General features: G+C 36.3%; 1 long non-coding RNA gene across 1 annotated transcript; it reads left to right on the top strand.

The window, feature by feature from the left end:
• Positions 1–8914: 8914 nt before the first annotated feature.
• Positions 8915–10463, top strand: LOC147073655 (uncharacterized). Its single transcript, XR_015070374.1, has 3 exons — positions 8915–8947; positions 9537–9678; positions 9929–10463. It is a non-coding gene; the product is annotated as an uncharacterized LOC147073655 (long non-coding RNA).
• Positions 10464–11670: the final 1207 nt, after the last annotated feature.

Raw genomic sequence — 11670 nt, 5'->3', positions numbered from 1 at the left:
TATATTACCGAAAGTACAAATTCTCAAAACTCAGTAAATAGCTTACTGCAGATTATTTCCGTTATATCTATTTTTCCACATAGTCAACTATATCCGATGACGCAAACTCCATATAGGTAGTAAGTAGCTGACTCGATTATATTAATTATTTCTTAATTCTCCATTTCTCGTAAAAATAAAATCTGTTAATACAAACCTCCACTCTGTGGAGGCCTATATGATCCTATTAGGATCGGACATGGTCGAAAGAAGAAGAAGAATTTCCTAAACATTCTTTTGAAGATATTATTTTGATTCTGAGTACGTCAATAAATAGCGGATTATAATTCATTGTATATGTGGAATGTAAGTTACCGATCTGTTAGAATCTGTCACTATAATTATCTCTCCGCACAACATCTCATCCTACCGAGATTCGGACCTCGGAATATTATCATAAGTATTGTAACATACTCTTGTACCGACTGTTTACGCTGCAGATAAAACTCGCTCCAACATCCATCGGAGCAACCACCAAATCTCGACTTCTTCATCCATAGCACCTGACTCCCTACAAGTGTATTATAATATAATATCAACGTTTTTGTTTTTAGTAATAAAATAAGACAAATATTAGATATAATTACATTCAAATATAAAAGAATATCGATAATTTAATATTAATAAAACATAATATTAACATCAACGCTTTGATAGAAAGTTCAACATATTCTATTTTAGTATAAAAATATAATTTGTTTCTATGAAGAAATTATTTCCATTTATACATATGATTTTAGGGTCCTTGGGATATTCAATCATCGATGGTAGGTTCTGCCAATAAAAGTATTTTCAGTTTAAAAAATAATTTAATATATAAACGTTATACATAGGTATGTGTATGTTTACATACATTATTGATACAATGTTAGCTTTCAGAGGATGTGTTCGTATCAATATGGCTTGTCCCCATACCTACATACTTTGTTAATGTTTGCTCTGTGAATTTTCCGCAAAAAATCCCAGAGGCTGTTTGATTTGGGCTATTTTGTTTATACGCATAAATATTTGACTTACGTGTTCTATTCCAGTCGAAATTAAAAAAAAAACATTAAAAAAGTATTTCCCACAGCCTATTTTTTATCTGAAATACCTATATTTCAAATGTTTTTTAATAACCTATTAGTATAATTTTCCCAATATTTTAATGACAATTAATAAAAAAAAATAACCATTAATATAATAACTAATACAAATTTTCTTTAATATCAATGACAACATTAATTAGATTAATGAGAAGTAGCAGTCGAACAACAGGGGTTATCAACTTCACTGAGAAAGGTCTCACACTCGAATACGCATAAAAAAAAAATGAGTGACACCGAACTGAAGAAGCGGCGTTCTCCACGACGCCGACTCATAAATAGCGACACCCGGGATGACTCTTCTTCATCGAGGGAAGACTCACCATTCACCCCCAGTACGCTTCTTAAGAGAACACCAACCTATTCAGAACCAAACAGTACCAAGATATGCTCAAAAATAAATTCCACTGAACTGCTGAATCAAGCAAATGGGCTGTTTATTTCCATCAAGGAAGCACTGGCTGCTCTGTCGACTAAAAACCTAAAGGAACAAAAAACAATAATCCTAGACAAGATGGATACACTGATGCATTTGTTCGCCGCAACAGTTGCCGAATCAGCAGAAAATTCAGCATCTGCTAGAATTCTAGCACAACAAATTTCCACGAATGAAGGAACTGTTCGACAAGCAATGGAACTCATAAAAATGAAAGCCTTTAAAAGTTCCACTTCATCATATGCAGGTGCTGTAAAACAAACAATTCCACCACCTATATCCCGTCTAGGCGCTGCAGTACGTCCGACCAAGCCTGCAGTACTGGTTTTCCCGACAAATGACGAAATAAAAGATTCCGCATCAACAAAGGCCATCATACAAGAAGCGATAAATCCCAAAGAGTTAGGAGTGAAAATTACCGGCGTACGATTGGTAAAGAATTGTGGGGTCGTAATAAATACTGCCACAGAGTCCGACTCAGAACGCCTAGCAGCCGCACCAGGCTTCACATCAAACAAACTGGAAGCAAAAATCCCACCCAAAAGACTGCCACGTATAATCATTTATGATGTACCCCGGGAAGTTGAGGACGTAGACTTCCTACAAGGCATTCATCAATCAATCCGCGAAATACAATTACCTGCCGAAGTGTTCACAAAAACAACCATCCGCAGTCATCTTGCAGGACCTCGAGAAGGCCCTACATGTCACCGAGTATTTTATGTCCAACCAGCAGTAAGGCACCTATTAATAGAACAAGGTCGGTGCTATTTTGAATGGTCGTCACACAGAGTGCGTGACTTTACTGGTATAACATTGTGCACACGATGTTGCATGTATGGACATCCGAGCAAATTTTGTAAAGAGCCTCAAGTCTGTTCCCACTGTGCATCACAGGGTCACATATCTACCGAGTGTTCACAGTCTAATAAAACACCAATATGTGCAACTTGTACACGCTATGGGAAGCCCGCTAGTCACAAAACAGGGGAAAAACTATGCCCTGCACAAGAAGCATATTTAAAAAAGTCTCTCAACTCAATTGATTATGGCTGCTAAAATAAAATTAGTACACGCCAATATCGGTCATAGCCAGATAGCAACAGTCGACCAATGGACATCAGACCAAAAGAAAAATCAAACTTCTAGGAATAAGGCAGTCAAAAAAATTATTTTTCTTCAACAAAATCTTCAGCGATGCCGCTCAGCAATGGATCACATAATAGCTCAGGCCAAATACTATGATATATTACTTCTTCAAGAGCCTTACGTCGGAAATACGGGCAGAGTAACATCTCCCCATAATCTAACAATATATCAGGCCGACGGAACATCGGAAAACCCCTGCAAAGCCGTAATAATCATCTCCAATCCTAACCTCCGCCTTCTTTGGAGAAGCGACATATCTGACCAGTGCAATGCATTTGCAACCTTGAAATCTGGAACCTTGCAGCTAACGATTGGATCAATTTATATACCACCACCATCCTCAACATTGGTAACACTCCAAAAAATTGAAAAATTAGGAAAAGATAAAGGCGAATATATAATAGGAGGAGATTTCAATGCAAAAAGCAGCTGGTGGGGGAGCCCGAAAAATGACAAAAGAGGCGATGAGATCATCAGTTGCCTAGCCAGCATTGGGTGGCACGTATGTAATGAAGGATCCGTTCCAACTTACAGCACCTGGCGGAACGGGAAACATTTAAAATCTCATATCGATATCACTATCTCTTCACCAAACACAACACACAAAATTGCTAACTGGACAGTAGAAGACCAACACAACCCCATCTCAGACCACAACCCAATCACCTTTACTTGGAACAATACAATTAGCGTACTCTCACCCATGACCGACTCAACACGCATTTTTATAACAAATGAAAAAACCGACTGGAGAAAAATAAATGAATTGACAAGGGAAAACATGGCCGAGCTTAACATAGATAAACAGTTCCTTGAAAACATACATACAACTCCTGAACTCGACACTGCAGTGGAAACGGTCACCTCGGCAATCTCTATCGCATGCCATAAAATACTCCCACAAAAAACGCAACATGATATTAGGAAAAATCCAATCTGGTGGAACGCTGAATTAACAAAAATGAAAAGAATAACTCTCAGATCAAAACGGAAATTACAGAACTCAAGTGACATCATGCGACCACAAAAGCTCACTGACTATATCGACAAAAGAGAAGCATACAAAACAGCCATTGAGGAAGCAAAAATTAAAAGCGCTAAATTATTTTATGAATCTCAGACGCCAATGACAGCATGGTCTTCGCTATACAAAATAACAAAAAAAACTAATGCCAGCAATATTCAATCGACACTTACTACAGAGGGAGTAAAGCACTCATCCGCAAAAGACTCTGCAAAAGCCCTAATGAAAAAATTCTTTCCATACGATGATCCAACAACAGATACACCGATTCAACACTACATCAGACACACATCAGACAACCATATTCCGGGCGGAGAGGATGATATCCAATTCACACTTACTGAGATCCTATCCGCCTTACAGAATATGACTCCAAAAAAGGCACCTGGACACGACAACCTCACATTAGATATCTGCCAAAATTTCGCAAAAAACTTCCCTGAAGAAATTCTACTACTATACAATAAATGTCTGACACTCGTTCACTTCCCGAAATCCTGGAAAATAGCGATCATTAAGGCCGTTCCTAAGCCTGGGAAAGATGCTATGGACACAAAATCGTACAGGCCTATCGGCCTCCTTCCCGTTTTCGGAAAAGTGCTAGAAAAACTAGCAATTCAGAGAGTGCACTGGCATCTTACAAAAAACAACAAATTGAGCACTAAACAGTTTGGCTTTACCCCTCAAACATCAACAGAACACGCACTAAACAAAGCCGTACACATAATCTCAACGCATCTCGAATTGAAAGAATCACTCATAGCAATTTCCCTAGACATTCAAGGTGCATTTGATAACGCATGGTGGCCACACATAAAAAACGCCCTTGCAATCAAGTCAACACCGCCTAACTTGTACAAACTGTTTTGCAGTTATCTACAAGATAGGGAAGTAAAACTAAAGTATGCAGACGAAGAAATAAAACAAGACCAAACCCAAGGTTGCATCCAAGGCTCAACTTGTGGCCCAACACTATGGAATATCGCCTTAGACAGTCTATTAACAATACTCTTACCCCACAATACATACATACAAGCCTTTGCTGACGATGTGTTAATATTGATAGCAGCAAAAGACACCGACGAACTGGAATTAAAAACCAATAGCGTGCTTCAAAAAGTAAACTCATGGGGTGAAGACGTAAAACTAACCTTCTCAGATATTAAGACAAATATAATGTTTATCAACAAAAGGAAAATACGAACACCAGAAATCCAGTGGAAAGGAAAACCGAAAGAGTTGGTCGATTCCTTTAAAATTCTTGGCATAATACTAGACAGGCACATCAATTGGGCGAAACACGTCGACTACATATGTAAGAAAGCAGCTCAAATGGGAAAATTCTTTTTAAAAACAGCAAGAGCCACTTGGGGGGCGTCTCCTGAAGTTTTAAAAATTATATATCATGGAGCTGTGGAGCCAACCTTAACTTACGCGGCATCGGTCTGGAATAAAGCAACTCACAGAAAGTCGATCCAAAAAAGACTGAATTCCGCGCAAAGACCTTTCGCAATATCAATTTGCAAGGGATATCGCACAATATCGCTAACGTCAGCACAAGCCCTGGCAGGAATAGCGCCAATAGATATAAAAATACAAGAACTTACAGGAATATACCAAGTTAAAACAAGCCACATACTTCCCCGACACTTACCTACAGACAGAACATACGAAAACAAAATACACTACACACAACTTCCACATCCTGGTAACAGACATCTAGAAAATATAGAACACATAGGAACAGTTGACGAAGACACTAAAACAAAATACCACATCACAGGATTGGAGATCTACACAGATGGCAGTCTAATCAATAACAAAGTAGGGGCAGCTTTTGTAGCCTACGAAAATGGAACATTAATAACACCCCGAAAATTTAAGCTCGAAAGCTACTGCACTGTTTTCCAAGCAGAAATATTTGCTATCAGAGAATCTCTCGAGTGGACACTCAAAAGATTAAAGTTCCACAGACACGACTATGTAAACATATTCTCAGATAGCCAATCCAGTCTGGTAGCTCTCCAAAACCCATCATCGACACACCCACTTGTAAGAGACATTTTAACACTGTCAACACAGCTTCGAATGATAGGAACAAACCCCAGATTCTTCTGGATAAGAAGTCACACAGGGATAGCCGAAAACGAGGAAGCTGATAAATACGCTAAACAAGCCACAACAGACAAAAGACCTTTAACCTATACACACTTCCCTCTGAGTTACGCAAAACAAAAACTAAACGAAGATACCATAGAGCTATGGAACCACAGATACACAACATCCGCCACAGGATCAATAACGCAGAAATTTATTCCAAACATAAACTGTGCCATCACTCTTGCCAGGAACTTAAAAATATCACACGAACTCACACAGATACTAACAGGCCACGGATCGGTGCGAGCTTATCTAAAAAGATTTAAATTGAGGGATGACGACTGTTGTCCATGTGACGGCAACACATCTCAAACTGTGTGGCATGTCATCAACGACTGCCCTATACTAGAAAGGGAGCGATGGACTCTCACGACTCTATGTAGACAACATAATCACGAAATTGACCTCCAAAAGCCTCACGAAGCACTAAGCAATAGAACAACACAAGAACACTACACAAAATATTTAATCCTGGCCATAAAGAAAATTAAAGATATAAATGGAGGCACCTAATTAGCCCCACATCAATGCAACTAACCCACCCAACCACCTTGTACGAAAAAGCAAGGGTATGGTTATTATATAAAAAAAAAAAAAAACATTAATTTATAACGTTTGCTTTTTCATCGTGGTGGGCATTCAATCGATATAGGGTGTTACTCCAAAAATTAGCGAAGAGAACATCATCTTTCTGAGCTTCTAGGATCTCTCAGAAAATACATTTTGGTGGGCATTCATCGGAATTTTCAAAAAACGTATATAAAAATCACGGCTTGATCTTCAAGGCATGACTTTATGGCCAACTGCGTGGTCATAATCTTTGATCTTAAGCGATACCTAATATAATATTATGTCACGCCTTGTGATTATGAGGAAAATGAGCAACGTCAAGTTCTGCGTAGGTATAATAAGCTTATAGTCTAAGATAATATATACATAATTACAAGATAAAAAGAACTTTTTATATATAACGTTTTTAAATTATCTGTTGAATTATTATGCTCGATATGGTCAAACTTGTACTTGAGTAAATACAAATCAAATAAACAAACAAATATATATAATAATTAACTATTTCTTTTATTCAACGAATAATTCACAAGATTTAAGAATATATCATTCTGATTATTGAACATATATTATTTTGAAAAAAAACACTTTTTGATAGAGTATATAATAACCAATAGAAAAAATCTTTTTTGAAAAAAGTAAGTCACCCCGACGGGGAATCGAACCTTGTATCTCCCGAGTATACGCCTCATCCGCCGCATTAAGCCATTATGCTACGGCGTGACATACTAATAGCGAACAAATTTTAACTATTGGTAAATTTCTATACCTACCCATCAGCGTTCCTTCCAAATCAGCTACTTTGGCAATCGATTTTTGTTTCTTAAATCAAAGTAGGTATATTACTATTACTTTTGATTACTAACCGACGTCGTGGAATTTCTCCAATATTTTTAGATGTAGCTACTTGCACTTGCTAATAATTTATAATTAACTATTTCTTTTATTCAACGAATAATTCACAAGATTTAAGAATATATCATTCTGATTATTGAACATATATTATTTTGAAAAAAACACTTTCTGATTTTCTGATCTTAGCTGATTTGGAAGGAACGCTGATGGGTAAGTATAGAAATTGACCAATAGTTAAAATTTGTTCGCTATTAGTATGTCACGCCGTAGCATAATGGCTTAATACGACGGATGAGGCGTATACTCGGGAGATACAGGGTTCGATTCCCCGTCGGGGTGACTTACTTTTTTCAAAAAATATTTTTTCTATTGGTTATTATATACTCTATCAGAAAGTGTTTTTTTCAAAATAATATATGTTAAATATATATAATACTGAAATATCATTTTGACATTTCATTTTGATTTACATAGTTACACTCGTATATATTAATAATTTAGTTGCTAAGACCACCCCCTTAGCAACCAATAATAGTAGTTTATTTTTTACGGATTTTTTTAAATAACTTTCCATACAAAACAGAATTAACTGAAAATGAATTCAATTCTGCTTAAGGTGATGTCTCTAGGTAAAGTTGTTATCGAAAAATAGGTAGAAAAGTTTATTAATCGGTAGATATATATTCAAAAGTAATGAGAAAAATAAAATAAAAAATTAAGATGTATCGTGGAGTTCTATATACCAAAAATACGTGTCAAATTCGGTACATTTCTATCGGGTGGTAAGAATGAATGACATAAGATTTATTATCAAAATTACGATAAAAATATACCTAAATCTATTACCTAGCGAAACGCTAAACGTAAATTGGAATTTATTATATCCTTATATCTTTTTTTTTTAATTTAAAAAACATCGATTTAGAGGTTAGAAAGCATGCAATTAAAATCGAAATATCTCGGCTTAGACGCAATTTATCGCAAAAAACGATTAGCGTTTCTATTAAAAATATTATTTATTAATTTTTACGGCAGTTATTTAAATTTAATCTTGTATTTTTGTATATTAACGAATCGATAGAAATCGAAACCATAATAATTGCTCGAATTGGCAACATGCTGACAACACTTAGCCGACGCTTGGCCGTATAGTGCTGCCGTCGTGGAATTATTTGGAAACAAAATATCTTCATACAAAATACACACACAACCATAACATGACGTTGAAAATGAAACTCACACATAGACAAGACAAAATAACATTTCTCTGCATTTTGACAAAAATCAGTTTATCAGTTTGAGGCGAAATTGCCATATGAATAAAAATAACTTAATAATTGAAATTACAATATTAACTTAATTTACGTAGAAACCTGCCTATATTCAAAATTTGAAACTGCGAATTATTTGCAATTAGTATTTGCTTAAATTACAACTGTTTTTTATCATTATTTATGATAAAAATAATCAACAAAATAAACAAATCTCGCATTTTAACATATGGTAGCATTCGTGCTCTCGATCGAAGATCGAATATCGGGTTTATGACAATTCTTCTTTATTTGGCCATTATTAGGTATATTGTTTGAAAACTGGAAGGAATCGACTCATCAGTAACATTTTTGTCAAGTAAGTAAACTTTTCAGTGTATAATAAATAATATTATTATCGTACATCAAAATGACAAACTATGTCACGCAGTTTTGATTGTCAAACAAACATTCAAAAATTATTGAAAAGAGTTACATATACTGTATTTTCAATCACCATCATGCATTTATCATCAATATATATTATTTTAGGCGTAGACTCATCGTTTTCGTAGAATTATAAATACTTTACGTTAGTTTGAGGTTATGTTTATGACAAATGTCATCGAGCCCATCTTGTACGTTTTGTAAATTATCTAATAGATAGTGAATTTCTTCCATTCGCATAATATGATTGTAGAACCGAATTTAATAAAATAAAATTTTAATTTCATTCAAAATTACTGAAACTTGTCTCAAAAATGTATCTCATAATCATCATTATAATTATTCACTGTAATCAAATAAATTATTGATTGTAATCAAATATTTTATGTGCTTTCAAACACGTGTCCGTGTTTTTAATACAACATAATCGTAAATTGAAAACGTTATCTACAGTGATAAACTGATAAGTTTGACACGAGTATATGAATGTAATTAGGTTATGTTTTTTTGTTTACATATAGATAAATCTTTTAATACTGATGAACTCGACGAAATATTGGACGACAGACTGCGAAGTCGGCGACGGTTACGAGTCCGACAACAGCGACGACATTTACAACCTTCGACATCACAATCCAGGGTTCTTCCCTGGCTCACAAAATGGTAGGTTTACAATTTTCTTAATATATTTATTGGTTTTATAGACCATCCGGTCATACACTAGATTCATTTTCATTACATGCTTTGGCATAAAAACAAGAATTCATTACATCTTGTACACATTATGTAGCGATTGTCTCGAATGAGGAGTTGACATATTATTGCCCATCATTATTTGTATTTTTACTGCTAAATACTTGAATTAATGAGAAAATATGGATAATGTAATAATATTTTTTTCCTATTGTTTCAGTATGCCGAATGCTGGTCCGGAATTGGAGGAAGATTTGTTGGTGAGAGGGCATGTTGCTGACAATGTCCTCAGCTCCTTTTTCGAATACTTCAACCTCACTCTCTTCGAAAAAATAGCTGAGCAGACAAATTTATATTCAGCACAAAAAAGGGACTTGTGGTCGGTGAATACGAATTCGAAATTCGTATTCACCGGCATCAAAATTATGATGGGTACATTAAGGTTTCCGCAGACTCGAATGTACTGGTGTTATGATCTAAGCATTCCAATCATTAATCAAGCAATGCCCAGAGACGGGTACTTCGAACTGCGGAATCACTTTCATTTTGCAGATAACACTGCTGACCGCACGGGCTGCACAGATAAACTTTGGAAGATTAGTCCCTTTTTAAGTGAGGTTCTAAAAAAATGCCATACTTTGCCCAGACCTGCTCATAACTCCATCGATGAGCAAATGATGCCGTTCACTGGCCGCTGTAGACACAGGCAATTTGTGCTTAACAAGCCAAATCCTGTAGGCCTTAAAAATTTTGTTCTCGCGACCAGAGATGGATTAGTGATAGATTTTCACATATATGTAGGGAAGGGAACGGTATCAGATGGAGATATGAAGCAGTTCGGTCTGGGCGCAAGTGTGGTCAAGTTACTCTGCCGGACTCTCCCCAATCCTCCTGCATTGTCTATACTGATCGTTTTTTCACTAGTTTGAAGCTCGCCGATTCGTTACTTCACGACAAAATGTTCTTAACTGGAACTGTCAGAAGTAATAGACTCGGCGATGTGATTAAAAAATTAAAAAAACGATAAGGCAATGCAGAGGGGAGATTGGGATGAGAAGGTTCGGTAGGATGACAAAGTCTGTGTAGTCAAGTGGAAAGAAAATAAATCCGTGTTATTATTTTCCACTGCGGTCGGCAGTACTCCTGTTGGTACCTGCATGCGATGGTCGAAGGAAGTAAAGAGGAAGATCAGTGCCACTCAGCCGGCCATTGTAAAGCACTACAATATGTCGATGGGTGGCATTGATCTTTGCGATCGGATAATTACTTATTACAGGACTGCGATGAAGACATGCAAATGGCCTGTGAGGGTTTTTAACCACTTTGTGGACTTGGCGGTGGTAAACTGTTGGCTAATGTATATGCGGAATTGTAAACTAGAAAATGTACCCCGAAAGGATATTATGGGACTGTTGTCGTACTGAATCAGATTAGCGAAAGCTATTATTCGGTATGAAGATCGGGTAGCCAACATTTTAACACTGCCAGCACGAGGTCGGCCAAGAAACATGTCGACATCGCAGGTAGACACAGAGCCACCAGCTTGCAGGAGAACGGTTGTCCCCCAACCAATCGCTGAGGTATGTTTGGACAACGTTGGCCACCATTCAGCATCCGTGTGCAGATACCCTGGATGCAAGTCCCGCACCAGGTATATTTGCATAAAATGCAATATATACGTGTGCACAAAATTTTGCTTTGAGCTGTATCACACAGTATAGGATGCAGCTCAAAGCAATTTTAAAGTACATAGTTAGGGTTTTATTTCATAATTTTAACTAATTTTAAGTGTAAATATATTTAATTATCCTATTTATAAGGTTTTTGTATTATTTTTATTGTGTAATGTTCTATTAAAATTGACCACTCCTATGAACAAGTTGTTTTCTTTACCTTCCCTAAGTTTATAGAGTAGGTAATATTCATCTGCAGTGTGACCTGGTATGTGCATATAGTATATTT

This window comes from Rhyacophila brunnea, unplaced genomic scaffold (assembly GCF_057557595.1).
Source record: "Rhyacophila brunnea isolate RB1 unplaced genomic scaffold, BYU_Rbru_1.0 scaffold_17, whole genome shotgun sequence".
NCBI lineage: Eukaryota > Metazoa > Arthropoda > Insecta > Trichoptera > Rhyacophilidae > Rhyacophila > Rhyacophila brunnea.
This window is presented reverse-complemented; position numbering and strand designations above follow the sequence as displayed.